We start from the raw sequence: 25,377 nt of genomic DNA, 5'->3' as shown, positions 1-25,377 counted from the left end.
TGTTTGAATTGTACAAGGTCATGTGTTCATTTATTATAAATATATACACTCTTAAAGATAACTAAACAATTATCCATATAATTAAAGTCATTGAGACCTTATTTATGTTTGGAAAATAGAGAAGTCAGTGACCTTGTGGTTAAATATCTTATTATTTTAGAATATATATTACTATTTTATTATTACTTTATTGTTTTTCTCTGGGTCTCCCAGACATGCATATTTTCTTTTTAGTGTTAATTTTTTATTTTTAGGCAATTTTAAAGTGACATGCATTTTTTTTACTAAATATATGCAATATACTCAAACCTTAGGAAATGTATGTAAAATAAATGAGAGATACTTACTTGCTTACCAAATATTAAAGTTTATATTCTGAAATTAGACCTGAAATTAGTCAACATTTAGACCTCAGCGCAAAGAAAAAGCACTTGACTAGGTTAAAATCAACAACTGGGATTTCATATTAAGTTAAGAAAACAGCCTCAATTCTAACTCTGAATTTTTTACTATGTATTTATTCTCTGAAGCTCTGTGTCAGGCCAATTTACAGATGGTCTGGTGAGCCATAGGAAAATAACTCCACTTAGCTCATGAATCATAAAGAGTTACTGCAAATAGTTATTAATGCAGCCTCTCAAGGCATCTGCTTTACCCCAAGGGAATATTTTACCCATAAGTTTGAATTATGCTCAAAAGCAAAATAGGTAGATTGCTGCCCTGCTTATAAGTGAAGCTGCTTTATTTTTTTATTTTTTTTTTTTAGTGAAGCTGCTTTATAATGAAGTCCTTTGGGTACTTCATAATCTAAATTCCTCACCACAAAGAAGGATTAAAATTAATTTGATTTAATACATAAATTCTGCTCTGTAATTAGTAAAGTTTATAAGAAGAATCATGTTCTATGGTTTCACAATTAAATACAATTGAGTACCCCAAAATACTAGAATTCTTTCACTTTCAGATTTTTTGGAATGCCAGCTGTTAACAGACAGAAAGTGTTTCCACATGTTCTTTAATGTACTTGAATCTTCAGTGGTATTTAACAGATATTAACGAACAATGAGTCTTGCATTTTGAAAAGAACTCACTTATCTTGCATATGCCTATAGAACTAGTCCTGAATGGTTATGGAGTCCTCCAAGGACTGAAGAAGCCAAATCAAGTCCCATTCACACTTATTCAAGTACTGTTCAACCTTACTCTAGGGATGTGGTTATTTAATTTCATTGTTTTAGGAATGAGAAATGTATTGTATACTATAAGTTCTTACAATATAATTCAGTGTGGCTTATTTGTCAATGATATTACTGAGAATAAGAACACTGAATTTACAACCCTTCATAATATACACATTAGTGATAAAATAACTTCCCTAAAATGCTGAAGATGGTTAACAGAGCTTTACAGGTAGCAGTGAATATAAAAGTATTCCCAGAATCCTATTTTAACAATAGGCTGTCTCCATTCCTACCAAACATTTTAATTATGGAAGAGCAAAAGGTTTTAATTTCTACATTTTCCCCCCTGTGAAATGGATATTCTGGTAAAGATTGTACTATCTAGAAGATAAGAGCAAATTGCAGTATTGAAAAGATCACTGTCCTGGAAATCAGGAAATGTGAGTTCTAATCAAAGCTCTGCCAAGAATTGGCCAAAGGAAAGTCAATACACAGTGGTCCTAGCTTCTCGTTTTGCAAAATAAAGGGCTAAAATTAAAATTTCCCTGAAGTCTCACTAGGCCTAAAGCAATACAGACTAATGTTGACAAGACTATCCTCAATGATATATACTAGTTGTATAAATTTGGGCCAATAACTAACTTTTTGTGCCTTAGTTTCCTTTTCAGAAAAATCAAGATAATAATAACATCTACTTCAAAGGATTATTGGGAGTTACCAAAGAGTTAATATGTGTCAAGAGCTTAATATATTCTCAATAATAATGATGGCAATGATGAAGATGATAACGACGGTGGTGGTGGTGGCGATGACTATGATTTTATGAACTGAGCATTATGAAATAAAATGGTAAGGTAAAAATATTTGGATCACCTACAAACTATAAAATTCTAGAAAATACAAAATGTGATTATATACAGTGGCCAAAGAGAATTACAGTTGAGAAAATTTGCAATGTAAGTCTCATCTATGTTTATAATTTTTAAGGCCACTTGTGCCTTAGACCGGAGAAGGCACTGGCACCCCACTCAAGTACTCTTGCCTAGAAAATCCCATGGATGGAGGAGCCTGGTAGGCTGCAGTGCATGGGGTCGCAAAGAGTCGGACACGACTGAGTGACTTCACTTTCACTTTTCACTTTCATGCATTGGAGAAGGAAATGGCAACCCACTCCAGTGTTCTTGCCTGGAGAATCCCAGGGACGGGGGAGCCTGGTGGGCTGCCATCTATGGGGTCAAACAGAGTCGGACATGACTGAAGCGACTTAGCAGCAGCAGCAGCAGTAGTGACTTAGACACTTAATCATTAGATAAATAAATCCCTGATTCTGTTAATTGTTTTAAATACAAAATTAATGAAACTTAAATATCTGAGTTCAATAAGAAACACTGAAAAAGAGTCAAATAAATTTTTTCACTAGACAGATATTCTTTGAGAGTGATACTGCATGTATTATTCCTTGCCTTACTCTTATCTGGGCTTCCCTTGTGGCTCAGCTGGTAAAGAATCTACCTGCAATGTGGGAGACCTGGGTTCAATCCCTGGGTTGGGAAGATCCCCTGGAGAAGGAAAAGGCTACCCACTCCAGTATTCTGGCCTGGAGAATTCCATGAACTGTATAGTCCATGGGGTCGCAAAAGCCAGACAGGATAGGCATCTTTCACTTTCACTTTAGTCTTATCTAGTGGTATCTGTCATACATGTTTCTCTCACCATCCTGACTCAAAGACAGATGTTTCCTGGTCATTTGGTCATAAAATGGGAATCTTATCAAAATGAGTTATAAAAACATGAGACTAGTCTGTAGTACATGTAAACATGAGTCAAGTGATCTGCATTGTATTTGTCCCCATTTTGCCTTACTCTGATACCCTTGGTCAAAATTCTATATTACTCTGTGTCCATCTAAGTAATTTTTAAAAGTGACAAGAACACTACATATCCCTTTCCACATTATTCAAAGAAAATCAAGAATTTGTAGTTGATTTCTCACCTTCAGATTCAAAGATCCATTTTCCCTTAGGTAACTCATATACTGTAATTCTTCAAATCATCAAAATGAAGTCTTCCTGGTAGCTTTTTCACTTCCTCTTTTTCTCTCTCCAGAACAGAGCCACCATCAGATACTATATTGTGGGAAATATTTAATCACATACTCATAATAATAATAAAGATTCTTCACAGGTCAACAAAGTAACCTGTGTATCACCTGGGAATGAAGTTCCTAAACCAAGATCCATAATCCCTTTGCCTAGATGGCTAGCAATTTTGTCCTTGAATTTAGCATGCCCATCTGTTTCCCTTCGGCTTTGTAGGGCCTCCTTTCTTATTAGAGTAGCTGTTCCCTGGAAAAGCCTAGTTAGTGACTAACAACATGAAGCAAGATAGGCAAGCCTCCAGGAAGTACTATTTTGCCAAAAGATAGTGAAACTCTAGCTTGGTGTTTTCCACCTCAAGCCCATGTCCCTGGGAAACTCTGAGGGTTTAAGATTAAAAGTTCACTCTCATTAGATTTGCAGAAACTCTCTAGTTAATGATTGACTGGGGCTATTATCGGCATTATGAGAGCCATGCACACCAACCACTAAGAAATGAGAGGGGATGGAACAAAAGGGTAAAGGATACTGTTACTTCCAATGAAAGACACGGTGGTTTTGAGAATAGACAAATTCAATCATGCTCTTCATGGGAAAGGCAAATCAAATGTGTTTGTTTTAAACTCCTTCAAACACATTTTCTGCACTATCTCCCAGTTCCAGTAGATAAAATCAGCCTTCAGCAAAATTATTAATAAGTTTTTTTGTGGAAATCTAATCTCTTCTTTTGTTCATCCATTTCTTTTTAAATTTACTGTAAGCTGCAGGCAGATACCCAATTGTGTTAAAATTCTGTGTGAGATAAGAGTAAATTGGTTGAAAGCAAGGGCCTGAATTGTTTTCCTGCAAATAAAGTACATGAGCTTTAGTAAATAGACTCAGTGACTTCTATTTTGGGTACTCAAAGTTTATTTTTACTTATTGAATGAATGTTGTTTTTCAAAATTTGAGATTCTTCAATTAGCTGTTGTGGCTAATGAGCATGTTTGCCATTGCCTTACAGCTGTGCAGTCATCTCCATGTCTAGTATATCTGTCAGGAAGTATAAACATTCAGGGCAAAGGCTCTGCCTAAGCCAACTGACCAAGGTCCTACTCAGCGCAGGCCATAACGCACGTACACTCTTAAAGCCAGTAAAAGCAATAAAAGAGAGTTAAAACAACAAAAACAACAACTCAAATTTGTTGAAAAATGAAATCCATCTCTCCCCATTTGGTATAGGTCCCCTGAGAGTAAAGACCTTGTATTGCAGACACTGAATACAGTTCCTGGCATATTGTATATTAGTTACCTTAATCATTACTTGTTGACAATGAATTAATAAAGGAGGATATTTTAATCCACTCATAACCCAATACAGCATGGTGTAGTGGCTAGATTACTCATCTTCTGAGAGTGTTTCCTCATCAGTAAATGAAGTAAATAGGTTTAATTTACAAGGCAATTGTAAGGAATAACAGAAAACACATGTGTTCATGCAGGACCTAGCGAGGTGTACTTACCGTTTGTTGAACTAGAATCTTTGAAACTTTTAAAATCAATTAATAAGCAAGGAAATACATGAATTCCACTTACTCCAAGAGTTTATTTGGATCAGAACAGCCTGCCTCAAGAAGGGGTGATGGACTTTCCCTTGACATGTGGAATATTTTTAGGTAGTCTTCATTCTCTAGACATGGAGGCTGAATTTATAACAGCAAAGGATTTGATGAGAAAAATTTGCTGTAGTCCAGAATCTTAAATCCATTAATATGTTCCCTAGGCTCTGGGGCACTGAGTCATTCAAGGGTACTGGAACACAACTGACATTTAAGACTGTAAACCCAGTTGGACCAGCATCCTCAACCCTGCCCAGCTAAGAGCCTGCTTCAGTGAATCTATACAATCAGCATCCTATTGCAAGGACCTGAAGATCCATTTTGGAATATACAAATCTCTTCTTTTCCTCTCTCTCTTTTTTTTTCTTCTAGACAAAATTTTTATTTTTACTGACTCATTTGAATCTGCATCAGGGAAATGATGATAAGTGAGATAAAGAAAATGAAACCCAAAATCTAATTTATTAAGTCCTAACTATTGAAATGGATGTAGTAAGGGCAGGAATGCTGCTGCTGCTAAGTCGCTTCAGTCGTATCCAACTATGTGTGACCCCAGAGATGGCAGCCCACGAGGCCCAGCCGCTCCCTGCCCCCGCCGCCATCCCTGGGATTCTCCAGGCAAGAACACTGGAGTGGGTTGCCATTTCCTTCTCCAATGCATGAAAGTGGAAAGTGAAAGTGAAGTTGCTCAGTCGTGTCCGACTCTTAGCCACCCCATGGACTGCAGCCCACCAGGCTCCTCCATCCATGGGATTTTCCAGGCAAGAGTACTGGAGTGGGGTGCCATCGCCTTCTCCGAAGGGCAGGAATAGATGACATTAAAACCATGGTTTCTAAACCAACCCTGTCCCCTGCTACAGTGCTGAATTGCGAGTGATTAGGACTATTCTTCTCAGATTCCAAAATAAACAAAATGTACTTTGTCCAAATTAATGAGCTAAAAAATTTTGTGTTCTTTTCTCTTTGACAAAAAGATCTGAACCCAAGGTTAGTGAAATAAAAATATTGGGCAAAACAACACCGACAAAAACAGGCAGGCAAACCAATCCAACTTCTTGTGTGTTCCTCGCTGAGACAAAATGTTACAGTGATGAAGCTGACAGGGAGATTTATTCAGTTTCCCAGGTTGAGGCTCTAGAACCCCTCATTTACGCAACAAAAGAGCACTCTGTGTCCATGACTCCGGATTTTATTTTGGATTGTTTGGGGAGGGAAAACACAACTGCTCTAAAGAGGAACACCATGTGCTCTTGGAGACATTCAATTACTTGCCTGTAAGTAACTTACAGAATATTCTACAACTCTCACTGGTTTTCACATAAAGCATTGTTTAATGGCAGTCAACCTATTTCTTTTGTTGGAACAGGCTCTATCATGCTGTCTTATGGCTTAATATGATTCTTGCAGGCTTCCAGGAATTGTCCCCAGTGCTATGTCTAGAGAGCAATAGAAAAATAGCTTTTTTTTGATGTGACTATTTTTTTTTTTCATTTTAGAGCCACCAAAACACATTATGGATAGCAAATAACTTTAAAAAAATTTCTCTGCCTCTCCCCCACAAAGTTATTAGTACCAACTACAGATACAGGGGAAAAAGAAATCAGAAACAGTGAGATGGACATGGAGTGGGTATTTTTGTCATTGCAATAAAATGGAGTACCGAGGCATGTAATAAAAAAAACAACTGCGTCTGACCAGCACCACTGATCCCCCAGAGCCCCTTTTGGATTCAAAAATACTCAGGGTTTGCCTCCTTCAAAGTATCTGGCTGCCTAATACGTAATTTTGGAGAAGGAAATGGCACCCCGCTCCAGTATTCTTGCCTGGAGAATCCTGTGGACAGGCGAGCCTGGTGCGTTGCAGTCCATGGGGTCGCACAGAGTCAGACATGACTGAAGCAACTTAGCATGCATGCATGCATTGGAGAAGGGAATGGCAACCCACTTCAGTGTTCTTGCCTGGAGAATCCCAGGGACAGAGGAGCCTGGTGGGCTGCCATCTATGGAGTTGCACAGAGTTGGACACGACTGAAGTGACTTAGCAGCAGCTGCTGCAGCAGCAATATGTAATTTTAGGAGTACTTACAGTTTCTCTGGCCCCCAAATAGTCACCTTGTCAGTTTTCATAGTTTTAAGATTCCATTAATGAGGTTTTTATCTTTGAGGTTCTTTTTTTTTAAGATTTATTTATCTACTTATTTTTGGCTGTTCTGGGACTTTGGTTATATGAGGCCTTTTCTCTAGTTGTTCCAGTCACATCTACTGTCTAGTTGCAGTGTGTGGGCCTCTTACTGTGGCTTCTCTTGTTGTGGAGCACCAGATCTAGGGTGCACACACTTCGGCAGTTGCAGTGCGCAGGTTCAGTAGTTGTAGCTCCTCGGCTTTAGAGCATAGTCTCAATAATTGTGGCCCACAGGCTTAGTTGCTCCGAGGCATATGGAATCTTCCAGAAGCGAAGATCAAACCCATGTCCCCTACACTGGCAGGCAGATTCTCAACCACTGGACCACCAGGGAAGCCCCTTCTTTGAGGTTCTGAAGTATGGCATGTTCTCATAATGATATTTCTGAAACCCATAAACGTTCAACCACCATCTAAACTTTCTGCACGTCTTAGAGGCAATGTCTTCTCAAGAGTGAGTTCTTTGAGGGGTCTCCTCAATCTCCAGAGGCATCTAGATCAGTGCTCTCCAATCTTGATGTACACATTAATCACCTGGAAATCTTGTTAACATACAGTTTCTGATTCAATAGGTCTGGTGTTGGGTCCAAGATTTCTATATTCATAATAGGTTTTATGATGCAATTGTCTCTGAGTCACAGACCACTCTTGGAGTAGCAAGCTTCTAGATTCTTCCCAAGGTCTCCCAGATTGGGGCTCAGGATCAGGGCTCAGCAAGCTTTTATTGTAAAAGTTCAAATTATAAATATTTTAAGTTTTGTGGGCTACTGGATCTCCATAGGAACCATTCAAGTCTGCCATATAGCAAGAAAATATCCATAGACAGAATGGAAGTGAATGATTCTATATGACTCCATCGACTGTAGCCCACCAGGATTCTCTGTCCATGGGATTCTCCAGGCAAGAACACTGGAGTGGGTTGCCATGCCCTCGACCAAGGGATCTTCCCAACCCAGAGACTGAACCCAGGTCTCCTGTATTGCAGGCAGACTCTTTACCATCTGAGCCACAAGGGAAGGTAAACAGGGATAACTGTTCCAATAAAGCTTTATTTACAAAAACAGGCAGCAAACCAGCTGACCCATTGGCCATGGTTTCCAGACCCCTGCTCTACTCATACCTAATCAAGGGAAAGAAAAATGTGTTTAGAATGCAACCAAGAGAGCAACCAGAGAGCAAAAGTTTGGGTTTGAATATCCTCACAGGAAGATCCTGGAAGAGGAAATGGCAACCCATTCCAGCATTCTTGCCTGGATAATCAGACAGAAGAGCCTGGGGGGCTACAGTCCACGAGGTTGAAAAAAGTCAGACACAACTGAGCACAAACACGTGAGCAATAGAAAATTTAGAATTCCTTTCAGAAACCTAGCCCGGTGCCCTAAATGGATAGGACCTGAGAAGTGGATGTGAAAGAAAACCTAGCCACCTATAATTCCACAGTTGTACCTAAAATTTGCCTTGTGCTTAGTCTGTTTTCCCTAGTGTAGTATGGGACCTAAGTGTGGGAAAGGAACAAGGCAAGTTTACATCTTGTGAGCTCAGGCTTCAACCGCCAGTCTTTTCTTGATACAGATGAAATGACACTTAAAATTTTTTTGGAAGCCAGAAAGAGAAAAGACATTCCTGATGTGCGCTGAGGTCCATTGGACCTCACCTCACAGTGACAGATGGTCCTGCTCTTTGTTTTGCTGAATATTAAACTGCCATTCCATACTTAAGAGCCCAGATGTGTTGATACTCTCGTAGGCATTCTCATATACCCAAATTCCCTCATTTACTCATCAAATATTTACTGAGCATCTATTTTGTAACTGGGATAGCTGTAACTTCTGGGGAAAACATGAGCAAAACAGACATGTTCCCCACCATAGGGTTTTCAGTATAGTGGTGGCTTTAGACAAGTATATACATAATCGAGCTCCAATGTGCTAAGAACCATGAGGCCAAGAATACTGGTTCTCCAAGTGATAGCAAGACAGACATGTAACCGAACTAAGCTGCAACCTGAAGAATGAGCAGTGTTGAAAGAAAATGAAAAGTGGCCCAGAAGAAAAGTGTGGGCAATAGTCTGGAAACAAAAGAAAAAATGTGTCAGGAAACTGGAAAGACATTTAGTTAGCCTGAGACAAAAAACTGAACTAGAAAATGATGAGAGGTAAGACTAGTGAAGTTATGACCAACCTAGATAGCATATTCAAAAGCAGAAACATTACTTTGTGTACAAAGGTCCATCTAGTCCAGGCTATGGCTTTTCCAGTAGTCATGTATGGATGTGAGAGTTGGACTGTGAAGAAAGCTGAGCACCGAAGAATTGATGCTTTTGAACTGTGGTGCTGGAGAAGACTCTTGAGAGTCCCTTGGACTGCAAGGAGATCCAACCAGTCCATTCTGAAGGAGATCAGTCCTGGGTGTTCATTGGAAGGACTGATGCTGAGCCTGAAACTCCAATACTTTGGCCACCTCATGCGAAGAGTTGAGTCATTGGAAAAGACCCTGATGCTGGGAGGGATTGGGGCAGGAGAAGAAGGGAACAACAGAGGATGAGATGGCTGGATGGCATCACCGACTCGATGGACGTGAGTTTGAGTGAACTCCGGGAGTTGGTGATGGACAGGGAGGCCTGGCGTGCTGCAATTCATGGGGTCGCAAAGAGTCGGACACGACTGAGTGACTGAACTGAACTGAACTGAATAAGCTGTAAGTTCCATGAGACCAAATTTACGACTTGCTATTTTTTGTAGCTCCCACAGCATTGGGCAAAATTATCATCTGGTCCCATCACTTCATGGGAAATAGATGGGGAAACAGTGGAAACAGTGTCAGACTTTATTTTTGGGGGCTCCAAAATCACTGCAGATGGTGACTGCAGTCATGAAATTAAAAGACGCTTACTCCTTGGAAGGAAAGTTATGACCAACCTAGATAGCATATTGAAAAGCAGAGACATTACTTTGCCAACAAAGGTCCGTCTAGTCAAGGCTATGGTTTTTCCAGTGGTCATGTATGGATGTGAGAGTTGTACTGAGGATGAGATGGCTGGATGGCATCACCAACTCGATGGACGTGAGTTTGGGTGAACTCCAGGAGTTGGTGATGGACAGGGAGGCCTGGCGTGCTGAGATTCACGGGGTCGAAGAGTCGGACACGACTGAGCAACTGAACTGAACTGAAGACTAGGGAGGTATGCAAAACCCAAACAATGAAAAGTCTTATAAATAGGATGAACTTAAAATCTATTAGCCAACCAGAACACATCTGTGAGTGAAAGAGGGGCTTGTTAGTAATTATGCTGAAATAGCAGGCTAAAACAGACTATTCCAGGAACTTGGAACTTAGGGTCAGCCTACTTATAAACCATATGAAGGAGACAGGTGTGTATACAGAAGTAATGAGAAGCTGTTAAATATTTAGGGTAAGTGGTAACCAGATTTGTGTCTTAAAACAATCTCCTGGCTGCATTATAGCAAGGAGAGTGGGGTCTGGCTTTCAAAGTTATTGAAGTAATTTTAATGCACCCATACTTTAGGAGAATATTCTAAGTTTCCAGAGATTCAATCCTGACTGAGAGAGAGCTGCTGCTGCTGCTGCTGCTAAGTCGTGTCCGACTCTGTGCAACCCCATAGATGGCAGCCCACTAGGCTCCTCCGTCCCTGGGATTCTCTAGGCAAGAACACTGGAGTGGGTTGCCATTTCCTTCTCCAATGCATGAAAGTGAAAAGTGAAAGTGAAGTCGCTCAGTCATGTCCGACTCTTTGCGACCCCATGCACTGCAGCCTACCAGGCTCCTCTGTCCATGGGATTTTCCATGCAAGAGTACTGGAGTGGGATGCCATCACCTTCTCAGGAAAGAGAGCTACCACTTTGTAAAGATCAGTCCTGACACTCAGGCACAGCAATCTCCAACAGACTTGTATTTCGATCCCATTTTTGCTAATTACTAACAATGGATGTGAGAGTTGGACTGTGAAGAAGGCTGAGCGCCGAAGAATTGATGCTTTTGAACTGTGGTGTTGGAGAAGACTCTTGAGAGTCCCTTGGACTGCAAGGAGATCCAACCAGTCCATTCTGAAGGAGATCAGCCCTGGGATTTCTTTGGAGGGAATGATGCTGAAGCTGAAACTCCAGTACTTTGGCCACCTCATGCGAAGAGTTGACTCATTGGAAAAGACTCTGATGCTGGGAGGGATTGGGGGCAGGAGGAGAAGGGGAAGACAGAGGATGAGATGGCTGGATGGCATCATTGACTGGATGGACGTGAGTCTGAATGAACTCCGGGATTTGGCAATGGACAGGGAGGCCTGGCGTGCTGCAATTCATGGGGTCACAAAGAGTCGGACACGACTGAGCGACTGAACTGAACTGAACTGAACAATGGTATGCATTCATCAATTATATTCAGATGTGTGGGGTTTTTTCTTCAATCGCCATGCAATTCTCAGACACCAGCTGAGTGCCCTACAATTCAACTCAATTCTGACATTGTCTACTGGAGATAGCATCAACTCCCACAAGTTAAGGGCTCAGTCCCACAAGACTCCCAGCCCCCATCCCCCATCTTGAAATGCCAATTCTAAATCCAGGTTGTCATCTGTACTTCTGACCCACTGCCTGTGGATTGGTGGTTCTAATGACCCTTTCCTTGGGTTTGATTCTACAGTGGCTCACAGTACTCAGATAAACACTTTACTCACTAGATTATTGGCTTATTATAAAAAGATACACATCAAGACAACCATGTGGAAGACAAGATAAAAGGAAAGTGGGGAGAAATTCTGTGCTCTCTCTGGGTCTGCATCTTCCCCAGTTCAGAAGCTCTCCAAACCTGTGCTTTTGGGTTTTTGTGGACACTACATTACATAGGCATGGTTGATTGGTGATTGAACTCATTCTCCAGCCCCTCTCTTCTTTGAGGTGACAGAACATGTGTGGGTATGGGGAAAGGAAAGTGAAGTCGCTCAGTCATGTCCAATTCTTTGCAACCCCATGGACTGTAGCATACCAGGCTCCTCTGTCCATGGGATTTTCCAGGCAAGGGTACTGGAGTGGATTGCCATTTCCTTCTCCAGTGGGTATGGGGAAGGGGACTGAAATTTCCAACCTTCTAACTCCACTGGCAACCTGCCCCATCCCCAGGTGCTTTCCAAAAGTCACTCATCCACATAACAAAAGCCACTTTTATTGCTCTCATCACAGGAAATTCTAAAGATTTTAGGAGTTTTGTATCAGGAACAGGGATGAATATCAAATATATATTTCTTATTATAAGTCACAAAGTAACATTGGTTGTGCATGACCTCAAGAAAGTTGGTTAACTTAATTGGGCCGTTTGTAAAATGGGTAAAATAGCAACTATCTTCTACAATTGTGTGAACGTTAGAAATTGTCCATATACAGTGATTAACACAAAGACAATATATAATATGATGGAAACAGCAGTTGCAGGAGTAGCAATACTTGTTGTAGGAGTACTGGTAGTGTAGATACTGCAACTAGTATAATAATAATAGGAGTGGTAGTAGCTGTAAAAGTAGTAATAGCAGTAGAATTAGAAATAGTAGTGAAGAATTAGAAAGAGGTACCTGAGTAACAGAGAACACTGGAATCTGGGGGAGTGGGCTTCATAAGGAAAAAAGTAATACTGGGATCAAAGAGCAAGGTAACTGACCTACTTATTTGTCAGTAGTGTCAAAGATGTGGTTGATTGACAGCTCATTAAAGTTGACATATGGTCTTGTCCCATCTGCCCTTTTCATGGTGCTCAGCTAAGAGCCCTGTTTACAGTGAATGCTTGGTAAACGTGCCTGTTGAATTCAACTAAACTAAATTTGCCCTTGGAAAACCACAATTTGACTTCTGCACCAGCATTTCTGGAAGTGGAGCCAAGGTAGGGCAGCTAGAATATCACTGGCTTTCTGATGTCCTACAGTTCAGTTAAGAACGGCAATCCCGTAGGCTCAGCGGGGTGGTTCACAGATGTGTTTTATTTCCAACTTTACTTGAAGAACTGGAAGATGCAGCACCACTGAACCAGCCCAGGATTAGGTACTTTGGGAAAAACTAGCAGCTGCCTCACTTTATGGTATATTTACATTCCTCACCACCTGGTTCCAGGCTTACCGTCAGGGGCTTGTAAACTCAGGTGCCTAGAGGAAACAGGCAGGTACAGAGAGGAGCAAAGCAAGCCAAAATGGGACCTCAGTGCCTTGCAGACTGGAGGATCAGTGCTCCACCCAAATCTGGCTGCTTACACTCAGATCCAGTCAATTAACATCATTTGAGAATAAGGGCCCAGAGTTTCAGTATTCTGTTTTCCAAGAGAAGTTTACAATCCAAATTTTATATTGAAATTTCCACATTTTTCTCATTACTTATTTGCTACTACCACCAAGAGCTGCATCTGTGAGCCACTCCACCCGGGTCTACACCCAGGCTTCGCGGCTCCCTGCTGCTTCCTCCTACCCCTGGAGTCACCGCATAGCCCTGGGGCTTTCTTGCTGCGGTGGCGGCGGTGAGAGGGGCACACACAGGGTCTGTGCACGCACGCAGCTGCAGCGCAAGGACGCCGCATGCGCCCTCCCGACCGTGTTCTGCTCTCTCGACTGCCAGCAAAGGCAGGTATGGGCCGCAGGCTCCAGCTTCATCCATTTTCGGGGCGACTTGACTCGGCAGGTGAGTTGTTACACACTGCCCAGAGGGTGGGATTGGGTCCCAGTTTGCTGGGGGAGAAGCCGTGAGGGTCAGCTCTGAGGTGGCTCAGTTCAGTTCAGTTCAGTCGCTCAGTCGTGTCCGACTCTTTGCGACCCCATGAATCACAGCACGCCAGGCCTCCCTGTCCATCACCAACTCCCGGAGTTCACTCAAACTCACGTCCATCCAGTCGGTGATGCCATCCAGCCATCTCGTCCTCTGTCATCCCCTTTTCCTCCTGCCCCCAATCCATCCCGGCATCAGAGTCTTTTCCAATGAGTCAACTCTTCGCGTGAGGTGGCCAAAGTACTGCAGTTTCAGCTTTAGCATCATTCCTTCCAAAGAACACACAGGGCTGATCTCCTTTAGAATGGACTGATTGGATCTCCTTGCAGTCCAAGGGACTCTCAAGAGTCTTCTCCAACACCACAGTTCAAAAGCATCAATTCTTCGGCACTCAGCTTTCTTCACGAAAGTCCAACTCTCACATCCATACATGACCACTGGAAAAACCATAGCCTTGACTAGACGGACCTTTGTTGGCAAAGTAATGTCTCTGCTTTTCAATATGCTATCTAGGAGTAAGTGTCTTTTAATTTCATGGCTGCAATCACCATATTCAGGGATTTTGGAGCCCAGAAAAATAAATTCTGACACTGTTTCCACTGTTGCCCCATCTATTTGCCGTGAGGTGTCTCAGTTTCCTTTAAATGTGCGTTCTCCCCTCTTCCAGCACCGCCACCATCACCCCCGAGCAAGAGGGTCCAGTGTGGGTGTTCATCATGGGTTAGAGTGCAGACTGTGGTGGTCCAGCTGGGGTCAGAGTCCCAGACTGGGTCTAATGGCTGCCTGTGGAAGCACCAATAAAGGCTTCCCCTGCCTTGCTCAGACGCTGCTTTGAGTCCAAGCCTCTTGTCTCTCACAGCTGAACTCTGCCAGTCTATGCCACCCCTGCCCTGGTTTGGAGCTGCACTCCAAACCTGTTGGTTTGCTGAACAGTCAAGGCCTGCATGGGCTCTTGAGGTAAGGTTGGAAGGCAAGCTGTGGCAGTCTGGCCATAGACAGATCAGGGATGCTTCTGAGGTGCCACCTGTGTGAGCACCAGCAAAGGCTGCCTCTGCCTAGTCTGATGTCGCTTTGGGTTTGAACTGCCTCTCGGTCTCACAGCTGAGCCTTCCGGTTGTGAAACATGTGAGACAGGAGCTTTTGCTGGTCTCAGGCTGGTTGCATACCAGGGCAGTCCCAGGAAACTGGCCAGCTTCCTCTGCAGTTTTCAGTCTACCTTCCCTGCCCTGCTTTAGGAGCGAGCCAAGTGTGCTCTCAGGAGTAGATCCCAGGCCTCCTACAGCCCCCTGTTTGTCCCATTGACCCTCCGACCAGCCAAGGTGGCTTGTGTTTCCTGTATCAGTCCCCAGGACTGGGGTGCCCATTATGTGGCCAGAGCTCACATTCACTGCTCAGGGAGAATCTCCACCTGTGTAATTTCCCTTTTCCTCTGAGTCCCCGCCCAGGGGCACAGGTCCCTATCTGATCCCTTCGGTGGACCTGTCTTACAGCTTTGGTGTAGAAGAGCTTTTCTGCCAATTTTCAGTGAGAATCATTCCATATGTAGATGTAACTTTTATGTGCTTGTAGGGGAGGTGAGATCCGCACGTACTCCACCATCTTGATCTTCTCTCTAGATGTAATTTCTTATATTCTGGTCAGCTCTGTAGTATCTCTGTCAGCACACTTTTTGAGATTTTGGGGGAGAAGAGAAAAAGTCATGGCAGAGGAGGATAAGGTGGTGTTAGGAATGAGGTGAGGGAATCTGGTATACCATGATTTAGAACATTTTGTAAGCAGAAATATTAAAACATTGCTTCCTCCGGGAATAGACGTCTCAATTTGATACGATTTCCCTTTGTTGTTGTTGTTCAGTCGCTAAGCCTTGTCGGACTCTTTGTGACCCCATGGATTGCAGCACCCCAGGCTTCCCTGTCATCCAGTATTTCCTGGAGTTTACTCAAGTTCATGTCCATTGAGTTGGTGATGCTATCTAACCATCTCATCCTATTCCATGATTTCTGTTACTCTCATACAGTGTGGGAATTCAAACAGTGATTTTTATGTGAAGTTTTCTGATACATTTGAATGTTTAGTATTTTAATAAATTTCTCTTTTAAAATAATTTCTTTGAAACTTCATCACTGATTTCTTTCTAAGGTTCTCTCATTCTTTCCTCTTCCCAGATAGAATTGCAATGGCATCTTAATTTTTCTCTCAACCAGTGTTGGCTTCTCTCTATTAGACTCACTCTTTTTACTGCTTCTGTAAACTAGTTCAAACCCATGTGAATCCTCTATCACCAAATTGGGCAACTCGAAACTTTCTTTTTATTGGAGTAATGAGTTTGGATATAGGAACTCCAGGAGTTCCCTGCTGCTGCTGCTAAGTCACTTTAGTCGTGTCTCTGTGTGACCCCATAGATGGCAGCCCATCAGGCTCCTCCGTCCCTGGGATTCTCCAGGCAAGAACACTGGAGTAGGTTGCCATTTCCTTCTCCAATGCATGAAAGTGAAAAGTGAAAGTGAAGTCACTCAGTCATGCCCGACTCTTCGAGACCCCATGGACTGCAGCCCACCAGGCTCCTCCATCCATGGGATTTTCCAGGCAAGAGTACTGGAGTAGGGTGCCATCGCCTTCTCTAGGAGTTCCCTAGGTGGTACTTTATTCTAAAGACAAAGTTTCTACCCTCAGCTTCTTAATTATGGAAATATCTGTTAGGTATAACACTTTGGTAGCAAGTATGAAAAATGAGCTAAATTTAAAAGTTGTATTTATTATCACTATAACAGAATGTCTCAGACATCCAGTGAAGAAAGGCTACTGGGCTTCAGGAGAGGACAAGAATGAGATATTGAAAATCTTTCATTCCCTTCTGTCTTAGCATCTCTCTGTACATCTGTTTCCTTCTTATTTCTCTTTGCAGCTAGCTTCCTTTGCCTCTCCAGACCACAGAATAGACAACAACCACCCCCAGCTCCTAGGTTTGCAGATTCTCATTCAATCTATTCACAGAAATGAGCTTGTTGTCATTATCATAAATCTGAATTCCAGAAGAGAGCATCTGATTGGTTTCTGCCTGGTCCCATTTACCATACCCAGGTGGCTGAGTCACACCGAATAAACATGGCTGCAGTTCAAGTAAAGGAAATTTCCCAAGACAGTGTGGGATAATTTAGCTTATGTGCTCAGTGTATACCCCAAAGTATGACTCACTGAAAAAAAAAAAATCTCACTTAACCAATGAGGCTTACCAAACAGGCAGTGTAATATAGTGTATTTGTTTCAAACTTTTGTATCTAGATAACACCACCACAATTTTTCCATTTCCAAGTGCCAACTATCCCATTACTTACTTAATCTATTTCTTGGATCAAATTTAAGATATCATATTTGCCTGTTCCTAAGCAATTTTCTAAGTTACAGGGTTGTTGTGTTTTATTTTTTCTTGTATACATCTATAACTACTAAATTAAGCAGTTAAAATGGGGAAAATTTTTTTTTCATGGATGGTTCACTAATGACTCTCTCCTCTGGCCTACCTATTTATCCTCCTAACTAGGCACCTCAGATTCACCCTTGTCCATTTACAGCCCATTCTCCATACTGCAACCTAAGTGATCCTTTGGACACACATGTGTGATCATGCTGCCTCCCCTTCCCAACTGAAAATGTCTGGTGGCCTTCCTTATTCAGTGCATGGCAACTCCATTCAGCCCATGATTCAGGTCAGGCCCTTGGGGTTATCCTTGACTCCTTTTCTTTCTCCAGAACTCTTCATCCTATTTCCCGTGTATCATGTGGTAGGCTCTATCTCGGAAACACCCAGGATCTGACCTCTCCTCACCACACCTGCTGCCACTGTCATCAGAACCACCATTGGTTTTACCTGGGTTATCAATTTAGATTCCCAACTGTTCTTTTACCCTTACCCTCTTACAGTCTATGTCCACAGAGCTGCCAAGGTCTAAAACATAAGTCATACCATATCAGCCTTGTGCTCAAAATGCTCCAAGGACTTCCCATTCCATTTAGAGTCAAAGTCAAGGACTGAACTTCAGCTCCAAGACCCTATTACCTGCTCCCTCTAAGATCTCTTCTAAAATCCTCACTCTTTCCTTTGCTGGCTATTCCAGGAATACTGGCTTCTCTGCTGTTTTAAGTATTTCAAGTACATTCCCATCTCAGGACCTTTGCCTGAGCTGTTTCCTCTTCTTAGAACACTTCTTCTTATAGCTAAGTGTTTTTCACCCTTACTTCTATCTTTTGCTAAACATTTATCATAACAAAAAAAAAAAACTTTCTTTGTCACCCTTTGTATAATAAAATAGGACTTTGCACCACTCTTATTTTTCCCCTTGCCCTTCTAAATTAATTCTCATGGTACCTATCACTACTTGACACATTACATTTTATTTCTTTATTATCTTTATCTCCCTCCCCATGTAATCCCTATGATGGCAGAGATCTTACGTTCAACATTCAAACTTTGATGATCAGAACAATACTTGTTTCTCATTGGATGTTCAAAAAAATGGTTGAATGACTAAATCAGTGATGTAAGAATGAATGAATAAAGAAATGAATAAATGAACATAACCTTCATAGTTTCATGGTCTACCTTCAAAGTCCGCCTCCAGTCTTCTCTCTTGCCGTCATGCCTCTCCTTCTCCATGCTCTAGCTTTTAACTTCTGAAACATGCCATGTTCCCTTCTGCACCAGGACCTTTTACTCATATATTGTGTCTGCTAGGAATACACTTTCCCTTCATCCCTCTTTGCCTGCTTAAACATCAAAGAAGAGTTCTTGTATCCATGGACAGGCCAGATTCTATGTTCTCATAGCACTGTGTACCTTTGGGTCACTTGTCACAGTTCTAATCCTGCATTTATTATTTGATTGCCTTTCCACAAGAGTAGGATAGGGTCTTTCCCATCGATTGACCAATAAATATTCACTGAATAAATAAATGAATGCAGATTCAGGTCCTGGTAATGCAGATTCAGGTCCTGGTAATGATTCTGTAGGTAATTTTCTGTGTAAATCTGGACAAGTCACTTTCTTTCTCTGACCATCAGTTTCCCTAATAGTAAAATGCAGAAGCTGGTCTATAAAAGGCCCTGTCCAGTTTTCCCTTCTGTCCCTTTGATTTTCTGTGGATTTGAAGGTAGCCATATTCAATACATGCCTTCTGTTTAGGTGAATGAAATCTAGGTGAATTCAGAATACATCCTACATACTCATTGAAGCAAATTCTGCTTTCTTTGTTCTTGAGCTCAAATCATCTTATAGGAAAAATTTATTCCCTTGGAGTTCTTTTTGTCTTCTTTCTTTTGTTCTCTGATCCTTTCCACTAGGAGGACACAGTTATCATGAAGCCTGTCTAACAATGAGGACATGAGTTGAGTTATGGAAGAGCTCTGCTAGAAGTCTCTACCCATCCTGACTCTTCCCGTAAATTATGCTGCTTCTTGAGAGCGTGTTGACTCCTTTTTAGGGTTTGTCTGTTACCTCATTTATCTCAATATAAGAATGTTGAGAACACGCTTTGCTTTAAGAGGCTTATTATGGGATAAAAGAAGGGACTCTGCCCCTGTAGATATGAAGCAAGCCCCAGATAAACATTTTATGAAAGGACAGTTTTCCAATTAAAGCCTTTTAGCTCCTATACTTAAGTCGTCTTTACATTCCCTGTTTGATCTCTGAGAATTGCAGAATTAACAATAAAGGACCTTATTCAATATAAGCCCCTGAGTCTGTGGATAAAGGAACTGAAACCTAAAAAAACTGACTGCGTTGTCTAAGGCTACAGAACTACTTAAATGCAGAACTAGGATTAAAATCTAAATCTGATTTCTGGTCTAGTGTGTTCCTAGGAACACTTAGGTTACTAGGAAACTCTAGGGACCTAAACATCAGTTACCTAAGTTGATGAGGTGGGCATGACTAAGTTAATGCAAATCAGCACTCCCACCACTGAACTCAGCACTGAGTTTCAATGCCCCACATCACAGCGTGGGGTGTTCAATTATCTCTATTTTTAAGTATTCAACAGTCAGATTGTATTACAGACCAATCTGGGCCTGGTGGAGGCAGAATATCAGCACCCAAAACCCCTTCATTTCAAATTAAATGTAAATTCACTCTATTTTTCTTCAAGGTGGCTCTTTGCTTTAGCTAGAACTTTCCCCTCACAATTGACAGCCTTTCTTAGGAGGTTCCTATGTGCAAAAATGTTGGCTTCAAGGCCAAGTGGGTCAGAACCAACTGCCAGAGGCAAAAGATGTATTTAATTATAATGTTTTTGTTTCATGTGGGAGAGCAATCTAAGGATATTGGTGAGTGGCTTTTCTTTGAGTACCTATGAAACTCCACGTAGCAATTGACCAAGTATATCTATAGAGTATGTCATTGTGAAGGGCTCAGTGTCTTTTTGATACTGGGAAAGCATGGTCTGAAAGCAGACTATGGAACCCTGTCCTCACATCTCTACTTTTTGCTCTGTAGCCTCAGGCAAGATACTAAATCTCTCTCTGCCTCAGTTTTTAGATATCAAGTAGAGATTAAAAGTATGGACCTGGGAGTTTTAAGTGAGTTAAACAAGGAGATCCAACCAGTCCATTCTGAAGGAGATCAGTCCTGGGTGTTCTTTGGAAGGAGTGATGCTAAAGCTGAAACCTCAGTACTTTGGCCACCTCATGGGAAGAGTTGATTCATTGGAAAAGACTCTGATGCTGGGAGGGATTGGGGGCAGGAGGAGAAGGGGACGACAGAGGATGAGATGGCTGGATGGCATCACTGACTCAATGGATATGAGTCTGAGTGAACTCTGGGAGTTGGTGATGGACAGGGAGGCCTGGTGTGCTGCGATTCATGGGGTCGCATAGAGTCAGACACGACTGAACAACTGAACTGAACTGAACTTGGACCATGCCTGGCACGTAAAACATAGTCACTACGTTTTTGTTGTTATTATTTCTTGTCTTGGAATCACATCAGTGAAAGATTTCTAGGAAAAGACTCTGCCCAGAGACCTACATGGCAGCAGATGCCACGTGGGAGACTCTGAGGATCCATGTGCTCTTCACTGTCCCCCAGCGTTGGCAGAGGCTTTCTTGGGCCTGACTGTTTGATGTCTCCCTCTGCCCATCCTATCTTCCTCTCCCTCTTATCTTCCTCTTGCCTCACACAGAGGTTGGTCCCTGATAAATACTCCATTTATGTTTGTAAACTCCATCTCAGCATCTGGAGAACATACCCAGTGAAAATTGACTCGCAAAGGGTGTTAGTGACAGATGGTAGAAAGAATTTGGGAGCGATGACAAACTGTAAAAATATGGGAAAACATTTGAACTCTCAGGGTTTCAGTTTCCATATCAAACGGAAATTAGGTAAATGAAGGTAATTATCCTTAACATGCAATGTATTATGAGGATTAAGAGAAAGAGTAAAGGGCCAGGTCCCTAGTAGTGAATGTTTTAAGAGTTAATTTGAAACCCCCTCTATTTTACCCTTCTGTTTTCTTCAATTTACTTTTCTCTCTTCCTTTTCCTAACCCAGTCGTTTTTGCTGTTGACTCATATATTCCTTTTCCTCTTTGTTTTCTGTCTCTTCACTTGTCACCCCCTTTTAACTTTAATTTAGTCTTTAATCAGTGTTGTTGAGGTCCATTTTACACAAAATGCATACATTTTAACAGTTCAGGTGATGAGCTTTGAAAAGTGTATACACATGTGGATCCACCATCACAATGAAGATACAGAACGTTTCCATCATCACAAAAGGGACAGTACGTACTTTTTTTGTCTGCCATTTTTTTTTCCTCAACATAATGTTTCTGGGATTATCCATGTTGTGTGTGCACCGTAGTTTGTTCCTTTACATTGCTATGCAGTAGTCTATTTGTGAATGCATTGCAATGTTTCTGCGTTTATCAGATGTTGGGCATTTGGCTGTTTCCAAGTTTTGGCTACCATGAATAAATCTGCCACGAACACTTATGTACAAGTCTTTGTGTGGATATAAGTCACCGTTTCTTTTCCAGTAGAACTGCTGAATCGTATGTTAAGTGTATATTTAACTGTATAAGAAAATGCCAATGTCATGTTGCATTCCACCTAAACAAGTATGCATGTTTCAGTCGCCCCACATTATCTCCAGCACTTGGCATTCTCAGTCTTTTTTAACTGTCCTAATAGATATAAAGTAAAAGTATCTCATTGTGATTTAACCTGCATTTCCCTGATGACTAATAACGTTTCACGCTTTAATGGCCTTTTGTGTGTTTTTTGTGATTGGTCTGTTAAAATATTTTTTCCAGGTTTTAATTGTTTTTTTCTTATTACTGAGTTGTATAGTTTTGGGCATGTATTTTCAATGTAAATTATTTCTCAGATTATGTAGTATAAATATTTTCTCCCAATTTTTGCCTTGTCTTATTTTGGTTTAGATCATTTTTCAGAAAAGTTTTAAATTTTGATGAAGGCCAATTTATTATTTTTTCTTTTAAAATGCTCTTTGTGTCCTATTTATAAAATCTTTTGACTACTCCAAGGTTGCAGACTCTCTCATATATTTTCCCCTAGAAGTGGCATAGGTTTTACATATTTAGATTTCCCAATTAGTCTGATAGTCCATTTCAAGTTACTCTTTTTTTTTTTCACATGATATAAGGTACAAGTCTCATTTTTTTCCATATTGATACCCAGTTCTAGTACCATCTGTTGAAAAGTCTTATTTTCCTCCATTGAATTGTTTGGCACCTTTGTCCAAAATTGTATGACTGTATATATATATGTGTGTGTGTGTGTGTGTGTATATATATATATATAGAGAGAGAGAATCTATTTCTGTTCCATTATCTGTATGTCTGCCCTTATGTCAGCAATAAATTCTCTTGATTATTGTGACTTTTTAGTAGTCTTAAGATGTGTATATGCCCTCAAACTTTGTTTTTCTTGTCCCAATATAGTCTTTTGGCTACTTTAGGTCCTTTGCATTTCCACACGAGTTTTAGAATCTGCTTGTCAGTTTCTACAAAAAATGCCTGCTCTGATTTTCATTGGAATTTCATTGAATCTATTTAGGGTAAACTGACATCTTAAAAATATTGTCTTCCTGTCTCAGTATGATGTATCTCTTTATTTAGATCTTATTAATTTTCTTAGTAAGATAATTTAGTTTTTAGTGTAGACATCTTGAATGTCTCTTGAAAAATTTACTCCTAAATGTTTCAGATGTTATTTTAAATGTTTATTTTTTTAGAATTTCACGTCCTAATTGTTTGCTGCTAGAGTAAAGAAATAACAACTGATTTTGTGTATTAATATTCTTTGATATTGAGATCTTGCTAAATTCACTTACTACTTATAAAAGATTTTTTATGTGGATTTCTTTATACGTGTGCGTGGCTAATAATATCATCTGTAGATAAAGACAGCTTTACTTTTTCTTTTCTAATATGTATGCTTTCATTTATTTTTGGTTTTTGCACTGGCTAGAACCTATAGTACAACAATTGAGAATTGGTATGAGTGATAATCTTGTCTTATTCAGTTTCTTCCCATTAAGTTACTTGTAGGTTGTTTGCAAATGCCTTTCATTTGGCTTAAAAGCTTCTAGTCCTAGATTGCTGAATTTTTATTGTGAATGGATATTCAGATTTGTCAAATATTTGTTTTTACAGCTATTGATATGATTGTATTTTTTTTATTCTGTTCAGATGATTTCTATCAATTCAGGTTTAAAATATACATTTCTGAAATGAGTTTGTGCAATAATACCACTTGTCATGGTACACTAGCCCGTAGACGTATTGCTGGATTCAATTCGATATTTTCTGTTTGGAGAGGTTTTAAATTATGTTGTTTTGACATAAGGCTATTCAAAGATTTTTTGTTTTTTTGTTTGTTTGTTTTCCCTTGAGTTGGCTTTGGTGATTTGTGCCTTTCAAGGAATTTTTTTCATTTCCTCTAGTTTGTCAAATCTATTGGCATAAATTTGTTCTGATATTCCCTTACTATTCACTTAAAAGAATCTATAGTAAAATCCCCTTTCATTTCTGATATTGGTAAGTTGTATCTGCTCTCCTTTAACTTGTTCAGCTTACATACAAATTTATCAATTTTACTGATTTTTTCAAAATACAAGCTTTTCATTTCATTGATGGTTTTTGTTGTTTGTTTTCTAGTTCATTGATTTCTACTCTTATCTTTGTTTATCTCCTTCTTTCTGCTTACTTTTGCTTCAAACCCAGAAGGTTTGAAGAAAGTTTATAGTCTTCTTCAAATTTGGGAAAATTTTTGGCATTATATGCTTACATGTCTCGCCACCTACCCCCACTCACCATCTTTTTTCCCTCTTCCTGGTATTCCAGTCACATGTATGTCTTAATTGGACCCTTGATGGTGGTGGTGTTACTGTTTAAAGTAATAATGGAAACAATATATTTAGAGGTTTATAATGAAAAATGTTTAACAATTATGCCACAAAAGAGAGAAGAAAGGAGATACGTTGTTACTGCTGCTATTGTCTTCTTCCTCTCTCGGCTTCATTTTTGAGAATAAGTATTGCATTTTCTTTAAGTCCACCATATTTTTCCCAGTTCCTAATCTCCTGTTAATTATCTCCAGCAAGGGAGATGTTATAGATGTTTTATATGTTGTAGTTTTCATATGTTGAAGTTCTTTTTTAGTTCCTTTTTATATCTGCTATTTCCATCCTCTTTGGATTCATTTTCCTCTGATTCTCTATTCTCTATTCTGATTCTCTATTTTTCTTCCTTTCCTCCCTCCCTCTCTTCTTCTTTCCTTTCTTTCTGGCTGCATGACTTGCGGGATCTTAGTTCCCTGACCAGGGATCAGACCCACACCCTTAGTGAAAGCGTGAGTTCTTACCACTGGACCACCAGGGAATTCCCTTCCTCTGAATTCTAAAGCATAATTATCATAATTGTCTTGTAATTTCTGTCTCCTGATTCCACATCTCTGTGCAATTTCTAGATTTGTTACTATAGACTGATTTTCCTCTTGGTTGGTTATATTTTCTCTTTTTTATACATGTGTAGTGATTTTTTTATTGGATTCTGAACATTGTAAATTTTATGTTATTTGAGAGCTGAATTTTGTTGTAGTCCTTCAAAGAGTGTTTGTTGAGCTTTGTTATATTAATCATTTAGCTTATTGGCAGATAAATTTGATTCTTTCAAAGGTTTTTTTTGTTTGTTTTTTTTTAAAGACTTCAGTAAAACACATCTAGAGTAGACTTTATAGCTTTATGGCTAGTTAAGACAACATGAGGTTGATTCTTCTGTGGTCTCCATTGAATGCTTTTTCTACTGCATAGGGACTTCTTACCCTAGCTATTTGTGAACTCAGAATATTTCCAGTAATGTGTGAACTCTGGGGGTGTTCTGCTTGCAACTCTCTGGCAGTTGTTCTCCTTAGAAGTTGTCCTTTACATACTTACAGAATTTCACCTTATGAATGTGCAGATTAATACTTAGCCAAATTATAAAGGGGACCCAGTGAATATTTCTCGCTCCATTACTCTTCTCCACATAATCTACCTCCCTCTAAGTTTGGGAAATTT

Source organism: Bos indicus, chromosome 2 (assembly GCF_029378745.1).
Source record: "Bos indicus isolate NIAB-ARS_2022 breed Sahiwal x Tharparkar chromosome 2, NIAB-ARS_B.indTharparkar_mat_pri_1.0, whole genome shotgun sequence".
In the NCBI taxonomy this organism is placed as follows: Eukaryota; Metazoa; Chordata; class Mammalia; order Artiodactyla; family Bovidae; genus Bos; species Bos indicus.
Note: the sequence above shows the minus strand (reverse complement) of the source record.